Here is a 20,787-nt window from a genome sequence, read left to right as displayed (position 1 = left end):
CTTAGTTAACCTTTACCAAATAAAGGAAAGTCAAGTAATTGAGCCAACTCTGATTCACAAGTCCTAATCCTCTCCTATGGAAGGATTAGCGTTAGTGACTAGAGAGTTAACCAACAACTTCCAATTGCAAACTAACACTTGAGTATTCCAACTCAAGGGTCTCCTATTAATCAACTCCCAAGTCAAGTTAAGAACCTACTCCATTGGCATGGATGCCAATTTCGCAGACATGTAAAGGGAATAGAGAAGAGACATGGTAACTAAAATTAAATTGATAAAAACTAATTTTGAAATAATAAATCAAGGGGAGATGATACTCAAGCCAATAATGAAATTAAATGTAAAAATAATTCTTGCATTAATAAATTCCAAAATCAAAGATATCCATATGTAATTCTGAACAGGGTAAATGGGTGATAAAAGAGTAAGGACATAAGAAAACAAACTAGAATGATGGAAACTTCAACGGAGGTAGTAACTCTTCTCAATATCCCAATCAAAAGCCTAAAACTCTAAAACTATGAATGTGAAGAACCCTAGAGAAAGAAGTAGTTTTTCTCTCTAAGATTTCAAACTAAAACTAAAAATTGTGTAAAAGTGAATGTGTGTTGAGTCTCTGCTTGTCCCCTGGCTCTAGTCTGTGTTTCTGGGCCAAAAACTAGGTCCAAACTCAGCCCAAAATTACCTCCAGCGTCCTCTGCGATTTCTGCCTGTGGCGCACGTCATGCATACGCGTCAGTCGTGCGCACGCGTCGCCATGCAATTTCGCTTGTCACGTGTACGCGTCAGTTACGGGTACGCGTTGCTGTGGAAGGCTTCAAGTCACACGCACGCGTGAGCCATGCGTGCGCATCAATCTTCGCTGGTCATCTCCTTTTTTTCTTGTGTTCCTTCCATTTTTGCAAGCTTCCTCTCCATCCTTTAAGCCATTCCTGCCCTATATAGCATGAAAACAGTAAACACACAGATCACGACATTGAATGGTATAAAGAAGAATTAAAAATACACACTTTAAAGGCTTAGGAAGCAAGTTTTCAATTATAGAACAAAATTGGGAAGGATTTGTAAAACCATGCAAATTATATGAATAAGTGTGCAAAGAATTGATAAAAACCACTCAATTTAGCACAAGATAAACCATAAAATAGTGGTTATCAATATCCCCACACTTAAACATTAGCATGTCTTCATGCTCAGCTCAAGGAGACCGAAAGAATGATTGGGGGAAAGTAGGACTGATGCAATGCAACCTATGTATATGAATGCAACTATATGTTAAGATGTTTCTATCTACTTGGTTAAAAGTAAACAAGTTCTCCAAGACAAACATAAATAAGGTTCCACTAATTTAAATCACACAATAAAAGGCAAGTAAACTTGTAAGAAGATGGCTCATGAAAGCAGAGAACATAGAATCAAACATTGAACACTCACTGGAAGTGTATATGCACTCTAATCTCTCAGGTGTCTAGGGTCAACCACTCTACTCTTCTCTAGTCATGCTTTCTAAAACTTTGTTCTTCATCTAACCAATCAACAAATATTTAGTGTACCAATGCAAACATCATGAGGTCTTTTCAAGGTTGTAATGGGGCTAAGGCAAGGGTGAGGATATAAGTATCGCCAAGTGAGCTATAATATGAATCTTTGACTAACCTAAGCTCTCTCCTAACACACACACATTCAATGTAATTCTAAAATCATGCCTAGCTACCCAAAAATCCCATATTTGTATCACATACTCATGTATCAATTTTTAATTCCACCATATATGCATTGATCTTTTATTCAACTTAGCATTGGGATAATTTTGTCCCCTATTCATAAGTATTTTTGGTATATATATATATATATATATATATATATATATATATATATATTTTTTTTAATTTTTTTAAATGTATATATAAATGAAAGCATAATATATCAATGCATATGGTTTTTCAATTTTTACATGAGTAAGTGATGAGCGAATTCTTTAGTGGTATAGAATTTCACAATTGAAATCTCGTTACAAGTATAGTTCTACACTGACAAACAATTCCCACATCAAAAATTTGGTTGTCACAAGTAACAAACCCCAATGAAAATTAACTGAAGTATTTAGACTTCGGGTTGTCTCACAAGGAATTGTAATGAAGTGTTCAATTATTGGCTATGAAGGACCAAGGGGTTTGATTTTTAATTGGCAAGAAAAATAGATGGCAAGGAAAGTAAATCAAGCAAGTATTTAAAGAAGACAAGTAAATAAGAGAAAGCAAGTAATAAAGAGAGAGATTCATGGCAAGGGTTGAGATCCTAGGCTTTCTATCCTAGTCATACAATGATTAATTCATCTTATCTAGTCAACTCCAACAAATGGAAGAAGGTATCATGTCATTTTCACATAGGGAGAATGTTAAACAAGACTAATCAATCATATTAAAATAATAAACAAGAATTTATCTCATTACGTCATCCCCGAAGATAGAAGAAGGTATCACATTATCTTCACACTCGAAGAAAGTCTAACAAGACTAGCTAATCTCAATCCAAAGGTCCTAATCAACTCACTAATTGGATTAGCAAGAGATTAGAGTTAATGGAAATAATACTAGCTAACAACTCTAGATCACCAACATGAGTTGGGTCTTAATGACTCAAGATCACCTAATTACTCTTTCCAAGCCAAGAATGCTCAAAGTCTACTCTAAAGCCCAACCAAGCATTTTGTCAAACACTTGGTGGGTACAAATGGAAAGCTTGGCAAAAATGCAAGAATAATAAATCTATCAACTACCAATTGCAAGAAAAGTAAATTCACAACTCAAATCAACAATTAAAAGAACATCAAACATTAAATTTCATTAAATGTAAATCAAATTCAACATGAGTTCATCATCACAAAAGGAACATAAAAGGAAAATTAACACTACAAACTAAGAGAATGAAAGTATAGAGGCAAGAATTCATAAAGGAAATGAGATGAAATCATGAAATTGTACCTAGATCTAAGACGCAAAATAGCCTAAGAACCCTAATTCTAGAGAGAAGAGGGAGCTTCTCTCTCTAGAAACTAACCTACATGATGCTAAGTTACAAATAATTGCTCCCCCTTGCTTAGGCTTCAATTCTGCATGAAATACACTCAGAAACAAGTTGGATTTGGGCCTGGGCAGCTCAGAAATCGCCCCCAGCGTTTTGCCTTTAAGTGGGTCACGTGCGAGTACCGATGTGTACGTGCCATGTGCGCGTGCGCGTTGCTTGGCCATTTTTCTCATCCGCGCGTACGCGCCATGTACGCGTGCGCGTCCATTGAAGTATTCCTAATCTTTGTTTCTTCATGCATTCTCCACTTTGTATGCTTTTCTCCTCATTTCTTCCATCCAATACTTGCCTTATGAACCTGAGATCACTCAACAAATACATCAAGGCATCGAATGGAATTAAAGTGAGTTAAAATCACCAATTTAAGGGCCTAAAAAGCATGTTTTTACACTTAAGCATAATTTAAGGGAGAATTACAAAACCATGCTATTTCATTGAATAACTGTGAGAAAAGGTGATAAAATCCCCTAAAATAAGCACAAGATAAACCACAAAACTGGGGTTTATCAAATCTCTCCACATTTAAACTAAGCATGTCCTCATGCTAAAATCAAGAAAGAGCAAAGGGGTATCAATATTTATTCAATGCAAACTAACTAAATGCAACCTTTCTATATGCAATCTATCTACATGAATGCATCCAGTTGGTCAAAACAAGTCAATTTCCAAGAATACATATACAAGTGCAAGGGATAAAGCAATAGCAATCAAAGCAAACCCACAATTTAATTGAATCATTGAAAGATTTTACAAACTTGCAAGAAAAGATGATCATGGGTGGAAACATGTAATTGAGTGATCGAACCCTCACCGGATGTGTATCCGCTCTAGTCGCTCAAGTGTATGGGGTTGATTCACTCAATTCTCCCCTAATCATGCCTTCCAAGATTTGTTTTTCATCTAACAATCAACAATTATTTCATGCATGCATACAAATATCATGAGGACTTTTTCATAGGTTGTAATGGGGCTAGGGTCAAGGTAGGATGCTTATGGTCAAGTGAGCTTGAAATTTGGATCTTTGATTAACTTAAACTTCCTACCTAACCTATGACAACCTATACACTTCTAAACAAACCTAAATACACATTCTTCACTTTTCACACACTCATGCACTCTCTTTTTGATCACAACTCATATGCATTGATTTTTATTGAACTTTGAACTTTGGGGCATTTTTGTCCCCTTTTTATTGCAATTCTTTTTCTTTCTTTTTCTATTTCTATTTTATTTTATTTTTTTTGAACTAAAATATATACAAGAACATCAATGCATATGGTTTACACATGATTAATACATGAGTATGTTCCCAATTCCCAAGATTCTCAACACAAATACAAAAACACACTTTTATCTCTACCCAATGTTCCTAACTTTCCCAAAATCAAATGATGAACACTCTCACTAGCCTAAGCTAATCAAAGATTCAAATTAAGGACATTTATTATTTTTCACTTAGGCTTGTAATGTGCTACAATTAAGAACAAATGGGTTAAGCATAGGCTCAAAATTGGCTAACAATGGAAGATAAAAGGTAGGCTATTTGGGTAAGTGAGCTATTTGAACAATGGCCTCAATCATATAAATGCATGTATACACAAAGTAATGGACATAAAGAATCAAACAAATCAAAGATTAGAATCATAGGAAGAGAATAATGCACACAAGAATGAAAGTAAGTGGTTATGTATGATGTAACCACACAATTAGGCTCAAATCTCACATGCTTGTGTTCTTAGCTCAAAACATGATCCACAAAGTATATAATTCAAGCAAGTTTTTAAAATTTTTTTTTCAATCAATAGGGGTGCCCTATAGATAAAATCCTTGAAAAATATCATGATTTTAACTAAGCTTAATATATACATATGCAAAATGAGAAAGTGCAACTAAAAATTCTAAAATGAAATGCAAGAGTGTTGGGATTAGAATCTTGTTACCCAAAAATGCTGAATGGTCGGACGACCTCCCCACACTTAAAAGTTTGCACCATCCTCGGTGCACTAAAAATGAGCAAGGGGGTACGGCGACTTTCTGAGTTGCCACCTTCAGCTGGCGGGTTAACCGGTGCTGCGTGTTCTTCCTTCCGCTTCTATTTTTGCTTGTGGTGCATCAATCATGAAAAATAAAATAAATACCATAAGATGAGAAAATACAAGAGCAAGAAAGTGTGAGTTGTTGGAATGAGGTAAGAACCACTAGAATGGAGTGAGTGAATTAGTGTGACATTGATGAAAAATAGGTGTGTGGGTAAAATTGCATGCGGTTTAGAACACACATACACACTAGTATAAAAAGTTATGTCACCATTGCACAAAAGAAAACGTGCACTTCACTCATTCTAATGTGCTTAAGATAATTTAAAAGGCTTGTAGGTTAAGGCAACCAAACGAGTAGTGAAGAAGCATAAAAGCATTCAAGCGAAAATCAAACAATTGTGAAATTGGATAATGCATGTGCGTTGATTGATGTGGAAGTAAACTTGATGAACAAAATGGTATAGAGAGGTCACACATCAAACAATGACTCATATTAAAGTTGTTGCAATACCTAAGTAACATAGAGGTGGAACACATGGATGCTATGGAACTTAGAGAAAAGAATATAGAAGTGAAAATCAATCACATAGCGAGCATGGTCCACAAAGCTTGAAAAGCTAAAAAATATGTCACTAGGTAAGCTTTTGATCCAATTTCACAATTCCACAATCTCAATGCATAAAATAGGTGATGGTCAATTAGAACAAGCATCCTAAAAAAATGCATTGATAATGTACAATTGCCTAACAATAGATGATGAATGCATGGTGGCCAAAACATGCAATTCAAGGAGTTAAGATGCATGAAGGCAATGTAACAAGTACTTGGTATTCAAAAACATTAAACGTGAAAAGTTCCGAACTAAGTATCCAAATACAACCTCAACAAAGAAATCCAACAATGAAAATTAACAACAATGATGTCAAACTAACATCCTATTAGTAATAAGCAGCAGTAAATGGTAAACAAGATTAGTAATCCAACACTTATAATGAAAAACAAAAATTAAACTAACTAACTAACTAAAAGAAATGGTGTTACATGATATTTAGTAGTGTTGGATGATGATTGAAGGGTAGAAAGAAAAGAAGAGAAGAGAGAAGAAGGAAAGAAATGGAAAGAGGAGAAGAAAAGAAGGTGAGTGAAACAGGGCAATCCACATGTGCGCGTCATGTACGCGTAAGCGTGGATTGATGAAATGGCAGCGATGCGTACACGTGAGGCATGCGTGTGCGTCGGTGCGTTATTTCGAAATTGACGCGTACGCGTGAGGTGCGCGTATGCGTGTAGAGCCTTGCGCGAGAGGCACAAAACACGCACAGTGCAGGCACAACTCTCGAAAAAATGGCTAGGAAGTGGGAAAATTCAATCCACGCATACGCGTGCATGACGCGTGCACGTGGATGGTCGAAATTGCTTGATTCATGCGTATGCGTGAAGCACGCGTGCGCGTGGATGGTGCTCTGTTTTTTCAAAATTTTTCTATATTTTTGCACCAAACCAAGCATTCCAAACCTCCAAACAGCTACCAAAACATCATAAAACCTTATTTAACCTACTAGACTCCCAAATAAACTCAACTAGGCAATCAAAACAAGGAATTAAACCTATTTTATCAATATTTACAAAAGAGAAAAATGAAAAGATGTTACCATGGTGGGGTGTCTCCCACCTAGCACTTTTGTTTATTGTCCTTAAGTTGGACTTATGGGGAGCTCCTCATCAAGGTAGTTTGTGCTTGAATCCATCCTTGAACATCCACCAATGCTTGGACTTCCATTGTGATTCATCATTCAAAGTTAATAACTCCAAGCTTGGATGAAGTTCTTCACAAACCATAGGCTCCCAAAGTTGATTTTCCTTGTGCGATCCGGGATCCCACACTTTGTTTTCACACCCGTCCTTGAGTTGATCATGGTGATCTTCTCCGGGTGACAAGAGAGATGAATTCTCATGGAAGCACCAAACTATCCACCTAGACCCATTCAATTGAGCACTACACCAATCCATGCTCCTCAATTTTGAGCTTCCAACCATAATGAGCCTAGACTTACAATGCCAACCACTAAACATCCTCCTCTTACGCTTAATTCCGCAAAGCGCCCTAAGTTGGCCATCCGTCTCAAGCAAACCAAATTCAAGTGGGATAATAAAGCTAAGAGTTAGAAGTTTTACCCACTCAAATGAAGGATTGGATGACAACCTAGGTGGAGGAGTGCCTAATGATCTTGACAAAGCACGCTCCACTCTCGTCTATCCTCTTCTAGAGGCTTCCACCACTTGGCAAGATTTTTCAAGTTCCTCCTCTTGTCAAGCTTCCTCAAGTTCACATTCTTCTTCACCAAGTTCTTCTACCTCTTTCCCATCACTCTCATCATAGATAGGAGGCTTAGTGAAGTCTACCTCATCATCAATTCCAAGCATATTGGGGAAGGACTCATCATACTCAAAAGGATCACATGTTGATTCGGAATCATCATAAATAGGAGGGCTTGTTGTTTGGAACACTTCTTCGAATTCTCCAATCACATTGTGCCTTGGAGGTTGTGCACTCTCCTCCTCAACATCAACTTTAAACTCTATGGAAGAAGGCTCTTCAATTTGTGATTCCTCTACGTACTCAACATATCCTAAAGCTCCAACCACTACTTCTTTTTGTTCAACAATCTCTACCTCCTTCTCCTGTTGCATTTCTTGCTTTAACTCCTCTTCCTCACCTTGGAGCTTCAAATTCACTCCCTCACTAAGCTCTTTGGTTGCTTCTCCACATTCAACAATGGGAGTGCCTTGATCGCATAGGCTTAGGCGGGATGAGACTATGTTGCCAATGGCTTCTACCATGATAGCCATCTTAGCTCTCAACTCCTTAAACTTCTTTTCATCCTTCTCGTGTTGCCTTAAGATATGAGATTCAAGATCTCTTAAGTCTAGCGTGAGGGCTTCATCGGGAGGTGGTGGTGGAAGAGAGGGTTCATTATTTGAGGGAAGGTTATTGTAATTGGAAGGTGGTTCATGTTGGTGAAATTCTTGAGGTGGTGTGTAAGGACTTTGTGGTTCTTGGGAGTATTGGTGTTGGAATGGTGGTGGCTCTAAGTATGGTTGATATGGTGGTTGGTATGGTGGATACGGGTTAGGATCATATGGAGGTAGATGGTGGTATAGGGCTTGTGAGTATGGTTGTTGAGGGCTATATTGAGGAGGGAGTTCATATGTATGTGGTGGTTGTGGTTGACAATCACAATAAGGGTCATCACATACATTAGATTGGTATGCATTAGGATTTGGATTATACCCATAAGAGTTCGGAGGAGGTTGTTGCCAAGAAGGTTGTCTATAAGCTTGAGGCTCCTCCCATCTTTGATTTCCAAATCCTTGATGCACATCCTCATTGAAGCTTCCATTTCCTACAACATAGTTTGAACCAAACTTATAGCCAAAGTGATGAGAATTCATAGTGAGAGAGAAAACAAAAACAAATTCTAATAAGAAACAAAGAAAACCAAATTCTAAAACTAGCAAAAACTAACAAACAAACCAACAATCAAGCTATTCACAATATATACAATAGCCAATAACATATCACCATTGCAATTCTCCGACAACGATGCCATTTTGATGAGCGAATTCTTTGGTGGCATAGAATTTCACAATTGAAATTTCATTGCAAGTATAGTTCTACACCGACAAACAATTCCCACATCAAAAAGTTTGGTTGTCACAAGTAATAAACCCCAATGAAAATTAACCGAAGTATTTAGACTCCGGGTCGTCTCATAAGGAATTGCAATGACGTGTTCAATTATTGGCAATGAAGGACCAAGGGGTTTGATTTTTAATTGGCAATAAAAATAGATGGCAAGAAATGTAAATCAAGCAAGTATTTAAAGAAGACAAGTAAATAAGAGAAAGCAAGTAATAAAAAGAGAGATTCATGGCAAGGGTTGAGATCATAGGCTTTCTATCCTAGTCATACAATGATTAATTCATCTTATCTAGTCAACTCCAACAAATGGAAGAAGGTATCATGTCATCTTCACATAGGGAGAATGTCAAACAAGACTAATCAATCATATTACAATAATAAACAAGAATTTATCTCATTACGTCATCCCCAAAGATGGAAGAAGGTATCACATTATTTTCACACTCGAAGAAAGTCTAACAAGACTAGCTAATCTCAATTCAAAGGTCCTAATCAACTCACTAATTGGATTAGCAAGAGATTAGAGTTAATGGAAACAATACTAGCTAACAACTCTAGATCACCAACATGAGTTGGGTCTTAATGACTCAAGATCACCTAATTACTCTTTCCAAGCTAAGAATGCTCAAAGTCTACTCTAAAGCCCAACCAAGCATTTTGTCAAACACTTGGTGGGTACAAATAGAAAGCATGGTAAAAATACAAGAATAATAAATCTATCAACTACCAATTGTAAGAAAAGTAAATTCACAACTCAAATCAACAATTAAAAGAACATCAAACATTAAATTTCATTAAATGTAAATCAAATCCAACATGAGTTTATCATCACAAAAGGAACATAAAAGGAAAATTAACACTACAAACTAAGAGAATGAAAGTGTAGAGGCAAGAATTCATAAAAGAAATGAGATGAAATCATGAAATTGGACCTATATCTACGATACAAAATAGCCTAAGAACCCTAATTCTAGAGAGAATAGGGAGCTTCTCTCTCTAGAAACTAACCTACATGATGCTATGTTACAAACAATTTCTTCCCCTTAATTAGGCTTCAATTCTGCATGAAATACACTCAGAAACAAGTTAGATTTGGGCCTGGACAGCTCAGAAATCGCCCCCAGCGTTTTGCCTTTAAGTGGGTCACGTGCGAGTACCGACGCGTACGCGCCATGTGCACATGCGCGTTGCTTGGCCATTTTTCTCATCCGCGCGTACGCGTCATGTACGCGTGCGCGTCGCTATGCGATGCCACTTCTGCACGTGCGTGCCTTGTACGCGTGCACGTCCATTGAAGTATTTCCAATCTTTGTTTCTTCATGCATTCTCCACTGTGTATGCTTTTCTCCTCATTTTTTTCATCCAATACTTGCCTTATGAACCTGAGATTACTCAACAAACACATCAAGGCATCGAATGGAATTAAAGTGAGTTAAAATCACCAATTTAAGGTCCTAAAAAGCATGTCTTTACACTTAAGCATAATTTAAGGGAGAATTACAAAACCATGCTATTTCATTGAATAAATGTGGGAAAAGGTGATAAAATCCCCTAAAATAAGCACACGATAAACCATAACGCTTGTTACGGCGCTCCATTTGCTCCATCCGCTGGTCTTGCCGGTCGAACCTCTCAAGGATCTGAAGGAACATCTAATGGGTGGATGGTGCTTCTGGTGTGGATGATGGTGGAGTAAAAGAAGGAGGAGTGTCCAAAGATGGGCTTGGAGGCCGGCTCGCAGAGGGAACTGGTGGCCTAATGTACTTCCCATTCAGGACATACTGGTCGGCCCTAGGGATTATGACCTTCGTGTCTCCTACCTGATAGGACACACCTACTACAGAGACTAAATCTGAAACCAAGACGGGGAAAGACAGGTTACCTGCAATCTGTACGTATCCCATTGCCTGCCGGATGAGTTAGGGCAGGTTGAGAGGTTGCTCTGTCAGGATGCACCAGATGAGAACAGGCATGTCCACTGTGAAGGTGGACTCGTGAGTTCTCGGAAAGATATAGTGGGACATAATCTGTGCCCACACGCGAGCCTCCAAGGTAAGTGATTGGGCTGAGATGCTCTTGGGTTTTGATCGATGCTGCCCATAGATCCAGGTGCTGCCAGGTTGGGCTATAACTCCAAGGACGCTATCCCAGTCAAACTGATACATCTGATGCTTAAGAGAGGCTTCTTGATATGCATCCAATTCCTCTGGGCTAAGTAGAAGCTCTAGTACTCTCTGGCACTCTCGGAGATAGGGACTTGTTGTTGACGAACATAGACAGTCTGCGGAGTAGGCGAGTAGAAGTTGGAGTAGAATTCAACTACCCATGATAGGTTGGCCTCTCGCGCCTGCCTCCTCAAAAATCCCCACTGTCTCCTCTCGATGCGGGGTTCCACAAAATCCACAAAATGGGTTAGGACAATGAGTAGATGTTCATTATTGTAGTTCCTCTCAGCTAGGATGGGGAACATCTGCTCGCAATAACAGTTAGTGAACCGTATGGAGTCCCGTGCAGGAAAGGCTTTCTCTGCTTCATCAACTTTAATGACCCTCTTCACCCGCTTTGTAGGCGGCTTGACGCTGGTAGATGGTGGCGCCTTAGCCAAAGCTCTCTTGGTTCCTCTCCTTGCCGGTGGCTTTCCAATGGCCTTCTCTTTTCCTTTCTTGGTACCCATTCCTAAGGAAGAAAGAAAGAGGAAGGATGTTAAATATATATAACTAAAAACTGGAGGAAGAAAATTCCAAGTGATAATGAATGCCAAAGAAAAGATAATAGCTTAAATACATGGTAGCTACAACATGTAGCAAAAAGGCAATTCATAATAATTAGATGCAAGAGGGTAAAAGCATGCAAGTAATAGGCATGAGAAGCATAACTCAAGCATCAATTATTAAATGTGTTAAATTAAAGAGCACTTGTATGATGACAATTGTGAATGATAATCCCAAATACATGTGGAGTACAAATGTTGTGAAAAAGAGGCATTAAAGTATAAGAGTAAAATAAAATAGGATTCAAAATACCATAAGAGCTTTTTCACAAACACTTGGTGTGCAAGTTAAAATAGAAAGTAGAATAATGAATCCAAGTGTATATGAGACCCAAAATTAAATGTCAATTGTTAAATCACTCCTCATAATATCCACAAGTTTAAGTATAAGAAAGTAACATCCAAATAAAGCTCTAACACCAACATAAAAATACATGAAAAAGAAACCACAAATAACTAAGGTAATATAAAATTGAGAAGAAAGAAAAATAATTAAATGCAATAATTGAAAGAAGAATGAGAGAGTAGAGGAGAGAAAGAAAAGAACCTGAGGTAGAAGATGAAAAAGGGAAGACGAAAGTAGTAAATAGTAAGAAGGAAGAAGGAAGAAAGAAGGAGGAAGAAAGAATAAAGAATTAGGAATGAAAGAGAATTAGGATTTGGGAGGGGGAAATTAAAATCTGGGCGGCGTACTGGTGTAGTTGTGTGGAACATGCGACGCGTACGCGTACAGCACGCGTACGCATGTGTTGCGCAAAATTGAAGGTGACGCGTAAGCATCTGGCACGCGCACACATGCCCTTGGTTGTGCGAATCGCACGAAGCCAGCCTCGCACAGGCACAACTCTCTGTTCATTCTGGGTTGGGGCCATAATTTCATACGACGCGTGCACGTCAGGCACGTGCTCGCGTGGGTGGCCATTAGGTGAAGGGACGCGTACGCGTGAGTGAGTTTGTGCCTCTAGCATAGTGCCAGCCCCAGACCATCACAACTCTCTGTTCGGAAGCACATTTACGCCGATTGCCACAGCCACGTGTGCACGTTAGGAACGCTTACACGTGGGTTGATAAAGCGCAAGCAACACGCATGCGTGAGATATGCGTACGCGTGGGCTAGTTTGCGCGTAAGGCATAGTTCCAGCGCCACTCCCGCACAATTCTCTGTTCAATTCCTATTCTTTTCGCATTCACAAGTGACGCGTGCGCGTCCTAGACGCTTGCGCGTCGTATGCTCTTTTTTTTATATGCAGAATGCAGATGATTACCCAGAAATTATGAATGAACACTGATAAAAATAAAATAAAATAAAATTAGGAATAAAAAGAGACGATCATACCATGGTGGGTTGTCTCCCACCTAGCACTTTTCTTTTACGTCCTTAAGTTGGACGGTCCACAAGCTTAGTCTTCTTCTGTTGGTGGATCTTCCAAGAGGAAGATCTCCAGCTCCTTGTTATGCTTCATCTTCTCACCATGATACAGCTTTAAGCGGTGGCTGTTGATCTTGATGAATTTGGAACTCGAAGGACGACTCAGGTGGAAGACGCCATATGGCTCATCCTTTTCCACCCGGTAGGGGCCTTCCCATCTTGAACGTAGCTTGCCTAGCATGAGCTTCAACCTTGAGTTGTAAAGGAGAACCAGCTCCCCAGGTCTGAACTCTCTTCTCTTGATATACTTGTCATGCACAGCCTTCACCCTCTCTTTGTATAGCCTGGAGTTGTCATATGCTTCAAGTCAAAGGTTCTCCAGTTCTGCTAGTTGCAGCTTCCTTTCAGCACTGGCCTTCTCAAATCCCATGTTGCATTCACTTACCACCCAGAAAGCTTTGTGCTCCACCTCCACTGGAAGGTGACAGGCTTTGACATAGACTAGGCGGAATAGACTCATTCCAATGGGTGTCTTGTATGCTGTCCGATAAGTCCAGAGCGCATCTACGAGCCTGGTGCTCCAGTCTTTTCTATGAGGCTTGACAATCTTCTCCAGTATGCACTTTATCTCTCTGTTAGACACCTCGGCTTGCCCATTGGTCTGAGAATGGTAAGCCGTTGCTACCTTGTGAACAATGTCATGTTTCTTCAGTAGACCTGTCAATCTCCTGTTACGAAAATGAGTGCCTTGATCACTCATGATTGCTCGTGGTGATCCAAAGCGACAGATAATATTATTTCGAACAAAGGAGACAACAGTGTTAGCATCATCAATATGGGTAGGAATTGCTTCCACCCATTTAGAAACATAATCAACTGCTAACAATATGTAAAAGAAACCACTAGAGTTTGGAAATGGATCCATGAAATCAATACCCTAAACATAAAAAATTTCACAGAATAACATAAGCTGTTGGGGCATCTCATCCCTCTTGGATATATTTCCAAACCTTTGGCATGGGGAGCAAGATTTACAGAAGGCAGTAGCATCCTTAAAAAGAGTGGGCCACCAGAATCCACAGTCTAAAATTTTTCTAGTTGTTCTTTGAGGACCAAAATGTCCACCATTCCCAGAGGAGTGGCAGGCCTCTAAAATTGACTGGAATTCTGATTGAGGCACACACCTTCTAATTATCTGGTCAGTACCATACCTCCATAAATATGGGTCATCCCATATATAATATTTGGACTCGCTTTTAAGCTTGTCCCTTTGATGCTTAATGTTCATACCCTGGGTTGAGCTATCCGACCTAGGGTGATCGAAGACAAAGCGACCGACCTCTTTAGGTCAGTTTTTTCGACCTCTTCATTTAAAGAGTTCGGCCAAATCACTACAAGAAGCCCAAGACGGCCCAAACTAAGGGACATAGCCCAATCTAAAGGCAACTAAAGCCTAGAAAGATAGAGGCGATTCCCCTTAGAGATAAGATGACCTCACTTAAAGATCAGATAAGATAACTAACTTATCTTATCTAGAAAAGTCAGCCCACACTACTATAAATACACTAGAGCACCCAGGTATAACTCATACTCTGATTCTACTAAAAACCTACTTTAAGCCCATGCTAACTTAAGCATCGAAGTGTCTTGCAGGTACCACCACCCTTTGATGACGAAGGATCAACAGCATCTCCAGCTCCACTAGTTCCAACAAGTCAGACACGATAGCTCCGGCCACCACAGCAGATCTCATCCGAGATCGACCTTCAGTTTCAGGTAACCCTCGGAACATTGGCGCTGTTGTCGGGGAGCCTGGAAGTCATCTGGTGCACGAAATTGTGATCTCTAAAACGGCGCCAAAAACTTGGTACGCACGTTCATAATCTCAATTCTTTTTCACAACTCCGCACAACTAACCAGCAAGTGCACTGGGTCGTCCAAGTAATAAACCTTACGTGAGTAAGGGTCGATCCCACGGAGACTGTCGGCTTGAAGCAAGCTATGGTCATCCTTATAAATCTCAATCAGGTGGATTCAAATGGTTGTGAAGTTTTGATAATTAAAATATAAATAAAATATAAAATAGGATAGAAGTACTTATGTAATTCGCTGGTGAGAATTTCAGATAAGCGTATGGAGATGCTTTGCTCATTCAATCATTCATACTCTTTTCCATGGCAAGCTTTATGTTGGGGGATCACCATTGTCAATGGCTACTGTCCGTCCTCTTAGTGAAAATGGTCCAAATGCGCTGTCACCGCACAGCTAATCAGCTGTTGGTTCTCGATCATGTTGGAATAGGATCCATTGATCCTTTTGCGTCTGTCACTATGCCCAACACTCGCGAGTTTGAAGCTCGTCACAGTCATCCCATCCCAGATCCTACTCGGAATACCACAGACAAGGTTTAGACTTTTCGGATCTCAAGAATGGCTGCCAATTGATTCTAACTTATACCACGAAGACTCCGATCTGTCGGAATGGAGGCTAAGAGATACACACTCAAGCTATTGCAGATAGAATGGAAGTGGTTGTCAAGCATGTGTTCATAGGTGAGAATGATGATGAGTGTCACGGATCATCACATTCAACAGGTTGAAGTGTGAGTGAATATCTTGGAATAAGAATAAGCTTGAATTGAATAGAAAAACAATAGTACTTTGCATTAATTCATGAAGAACAGCAGAGCTCCACACCTTAATCTGTGGGGTGTAGAAACTCCACCGTGGAAAATACATAAGTGATGAAGGTCCAGGCATGGCCGAATGGCCAGCCCCCTAAACATGATCAAGAGATCAAAAGTGATACAAAGATAGTCTCAAAAATGATCAAAAGATGAAAATACAATAGCAAAAGGTTCTATTTATAATGAACTAGTAGCCTAGGGTTTCAGATATAAGTAATTAAAGCAGAAATCCACTTCCGGGCCCACTTGGTATGTGCTTGGGCTGAGCATTGAAGCTTTCACATGTAGAGACTTTTCTTGGAGTTAAACGCCAGCTTTGGTGCCAGTTTGGATGTTTAACTCCAGCTTTTATGCCAGTTCTGGCGTTCTGACGCCAGAATTTTTATGCTGACTTGGAACGCCAGTTGGGCCATCAAATCTTAGGCAAAGTATGGACTATTATATATTGATGAAAAGCCCAGGATGTCTACTTTCTAACGCAATTGAGAGCGAGCCAATTGGGCCTCTTTAGCTCCAGAAAATTTACTTCAAGTGAAGGGAGGTCAGAATCTAACAGCATCTGCAATCCTTTTTCAACCTCTGAATTAGATTTTTGCTCAGGTCCCTCTATTTCAGCCAGAAAATACCTGAAATCACAGAAAAACATACAAACTCATAGTAAAGTCCAAAATGTGAATTTTGAATAAAAACTAATAAAAATATACTAAAAAGTAATTAAAACATACTGAAAACTACCTAAAAACAATGCCAAAAAGCGTATAAATTATCCGCTCATCACAACACCAAACTTAAATTGTTGCTTGTCCCCAAGCAACTGAAAATCAAATAGGATAAAAAAAAGAGAATATACTATAAATTCCAAAATATCAATGAAACTTAGCTCCAATTAGATGAGCGGGACTAGTAGCTTTTTGCCTCTGAACAGTTTTGGCATCTCACTTTATCCTTTGAAGTTTAGAATGATTGGCATCTCTAGGAACTCCGAATTTAGATATTGTTATTGATTCTCCTAGTTCAGTATGTTGATTCTTAAACACCGCTACTTTATGAGTCTTGGCCGTGGCCCTAAGCACTTTGTTTTTCAGTATTACCACCGGATACATAAATGCCACAGACACATGACTGGGTGAACCTTTTCAGATTGTGACTCAGCTTTGCTAGAGTCCCCAATTAGAGGTGTCCAGAGCTCTTAAGCACACTCTTTTTGCTTTGGACCACGACTTTAACCGCTCAGTCTCAAGCTTTTGGCTTGATACCTTCACGCCACAAGCACATGGTTAGGGACAGCTTGGTTTAGCCGCTTAGGCCAGGATTTTATTCCTTTAGGCCCTCCTATCCATTAATGCTCAAAGCCTTGGATCCTTTTTTTTACCCTTGCCTTTTGGTTTAAAGGGTTATTGGCTTTTTCTGCTTGCTTTTTCTTTTTCTATATTATATTTTTTTCGCATATAATTTTTTTCCTCTATTAACTGCTTTTTGTTGCTTCAAGAATCAATTTTGTGATTTTTCAGATTATCAATAACATTTTTCCTTTTTCATTATTCTTTCAAGATCCAACAATTTTAACATTCATAAACAACAATATCAAAAATATGCACTGTTCAAGCATTCATTCAGAAAACAAAAAGTATTGTCACCACATCAAAATAATTAAACTAGTTTCAAGGATGAATTCGAAATCATGTACTTCTTGTTCTTTTGTTTTTAGAGCATTTTTCTTTTTAAGAAAGGTGATGGATTCATAGGACATTCATAGCTTTAAGGCATAGACACTTAGACACTAGTGATCATGTAATAAGACACAAACATAAATAAAACATAAAGCATAATTTTCGAAAAATAGAAAAATAAGAACAAGGAAATTAAAGAACGGGTCCACCTTAGTGATGGAGGCTTGTTCTTCCTCTTGAAGATCTTATGGAGTGCTTGAGCTCCTCAATATCTCTTCCTTGCCTTTGTTGCTCCTCCCTCATGACTCTTTGGTCTTCTCTAATTTCATGGAGGAGGATGGAATGCTCTTGGTGCTCCACCCTTAGTTGTCCATATTGGAACTTAATTCTCCTAGGGAAGTGTTGATTTACTCCCAATAGTTTTGTGGAGGAAAGTGCATCCCTTGAGGCATCTCAGGGATTTCATGATGAGGAATTTCCTCATGCTCTTGGTGAGGTTCATGAGTGGGCTCTCTTGTTTGCTCCATCCTTTTCTTAGTGATGGGCTTGCCCTCATAAATAAGGATATCTTCCTCTATGTCAATTCCAGCTAAATTACAGAGGTGACAAATGAGATGAGGGAAGGCTAATCTTGCCAAAGTAGAGGATTTGTCCGCCACCTTGTAGAATTCTAGGGATATAACCTTATGAACTTCTACTTTCTCTCCAATCATGATGCTATGGATCATGATAGACCGGTCTATAGTAACTTCAGACCAGTTGCTAGTGGGAATGATTGAGTATTGGATGAACTCCAACCATCCCCTAGCCACGGGCTTGAGGTCATGCCTTCTTAGTTGAACCGGATTCCCTCTTGAATCTCTCTTCCATTGAGCGCCCTATTCACAAATGTCTATGAGGACTTAGTCCAACCTTTGATCAAAGTTGACCCTTCTAGTGTAGGGGCGTGCATCTCCTTGCATCATGGGCAAGTTGAATGCCAACCTTACATTTTCCAGACTGAAATCTAAGCATTTCCCCCAGACCATTGTAAGCCAATTCTTTGGGTCCGGGTTTACACTTTGATCATGGTTCTTGGTGATCCATGCATTGGCATAGAACTCTTGAACCATTAAGATCCCGACTTGTTGAATGGGGTTGGTGAGAATTTCCCAACCTCTTCTTCGAATCTCATGTCGGATCTCCAGATATTCACCCTTTTTGAGCTTAAAAGGGACCTCGGAGATCACCTTCTTCTTGGCCACAACTTCATAGAAGTGGTCTTGATGCACCCTTGAGATGAATCTCTCCATCTTCCATGACTCAGAGGTGGAAGCAATTACCTTTTCTTTTCTCTTTCTAGAGGTTTCTCCGGCCTTTGGTGCCATAAATGGTTATGGAAAAACAAAAAGCAACGCTTTTACCACACCAAACTAGAAGGCTTGCTCGTCCTCGAGCAAAAGAAGAAAGAAAAGAGTAGAAGAAGAAAATGGAGGAGATGGAGGGGGTTTACTGGTTCGGCCAAGGGGGAAAAGTAGTGTGTATGATGTGTGAAAATAAAGGAGTGAAGATTGGTTTATATAGGAGTGGAGAGAGGGGTAGGGTTCAGCCATGTATTGGTGGGTTTGGGAGGGAAAGTGGTTTGAATTTGAATGGTGAGGTAGGTGGGGTTTTATGATGGATGGATGTGGATTGGTGAAGAGATTATGGAGAAGAGGGTAGGATTTGATAGGTGAGGGGTTTTTGGGGAAGGAGTATTGAGGTGATTAGTAAAGGGTATTTAGGGAAGGGTATTATGGGAAGGTGTGAAGAAGAGAGAGAGAGAGAGAGAGAGTTGAGGTAGGTGGGGATCTTGTGGGGTCCACAGATCCTGAGGTGTCAAGAATTTCTCATCCCTGCACCATTTTGGCGTGTAAACGCCCCCTTGATTGCCAATCCTGGCGTTAAACGCCAGGTTGCTGCCCATCTCTGGCATTTAACGCCAACTTTTCTCCCCTTTCTGGCGTTTAAACGCTAGCTTTTCTCCCTTTTCTGGTGTTAAACGCCTAGAATGGTGTCATACTGGGCGTTTAACGCCCATTCTGCTACCCTTACTGGCGTTTAAACGCCAGTAAGCTTCTCTTCCAGGGTGTGCTATTTTTTATACTATTTTTCATTCTGTTTTTGCCTTTTCAGTTGTTTTTGTGGCTTCACATGATCATCAACCTACAAAAAATATAAAATAACAATAGAAAATATATGTAATCAAATAAAATTTGGTTGCCTCCCAACAAGCGCTTCTTTAAGGTCAATAGCTTGACAGTGGGCTCTCATGGAGCCTCACAGATACTCAGAGCATGATGATGGCCTCCCAACACCAAACTTAGAGTTTGAATGTGGGGGCTCTATTTGACTTTGCATTTAGAGAAGCTTTTCATGCTTCCTCTCTATGGTTACAGAGGGAGATCCTTGAGCTTTAAACACAAGGGAATCCTCATTCACTTGAAGGACCAATTCTCCTCTGTCCACATCAATCACAGCTTTTGCTGTGGCTAGGAAGGGTCTACCAAGGATGATGGATTCATCCATACACTTTCCAGTGTCTAGGATTATGAAATCAGCAGGGATGTAGTGGCCTTCAACCTTTACCAAGACATCCTCTACAAGTCCATAAGCCTATTTTTTTGAATTGTCTGCCATCTCTAGTGAGATTCTTGCAGCTTTTACCTCAATGATCCCTAGCTTCTCCATCACAGAGAGTGGCATGAGGTTTATACTTGACCCTAGGTCACACAGAGCCTTCTCAAAGGTTATGGTGCCTATGGTACAAGGTATTGAGAACTTTCCAGGATCCTGTCTCTTCTGAGGTAATCTCTGCCTAGTCAAGTCATCCAGTTCTTTGGTGAGCAAAGGGAGTTCATCCTCCCAAGTCTCATTACCAAATAACTTGGCATTTAGCTTCATGATTGCTCCAAGGTACTTAGCAACTTTCTCTTCAGTAACATCTTCATCCTCTTCAGAGAAAGAATACTCATCAGAGCTCATGAATGGCAGAAGTAAATTCAATAGAATCTCTATGGTCTCTGTATGAGCCTCAGATTCCCATGGTTCCTCATTAGAGAACTCCTTGGAGGCCAGTGGACGTCCATTGAGGTCTTCCTCAGTGGAAATCACTGCCTTTCCCTCCTCTATGCATTCGGCCATGTGGGACGTGTTTATGGCCTTGCATTCTCTCTTTGGGTTCTCTTCTGTATTGCTTGAGAGAGTACTAGGAGGGAGTTCAGTAACTTTCTTACTCAGCTGACCCACTTGTGCCTCCAAATTTCTAATAGAGGACCTTGTTTTAGTCATGAAACTTTGAGTGGTCTTTGTTAGATCAGAGATTATGGTTGCTAAGTCAGATTGGCTTTGTTTAGAATTTTTTGTCTGTTGTTGAGAAGATGATGGAAAAGGCTTGCTATTGCTAAACCTATTTCTTCTACCATTACTGTTGTTGAAGTCATGT

This window comes from Arachis ipaensis, chromosome B4 (genome assembly GCF_059453495.1).
Source record: "Arachis ipaensis isolate K30076 ecotype BB chromosome B4, ASM5945349v1, whole genome shotgun sequence".
Lineage (NCBI taxonomy): Eukaryota > Viridiplantae > Streptophyta > Magnoliopsida > Fabales > Fabaceae > Arachis > Arachis ipaensis.
This window is presented reverse-complemented; position numbering follows the sequence as displayed.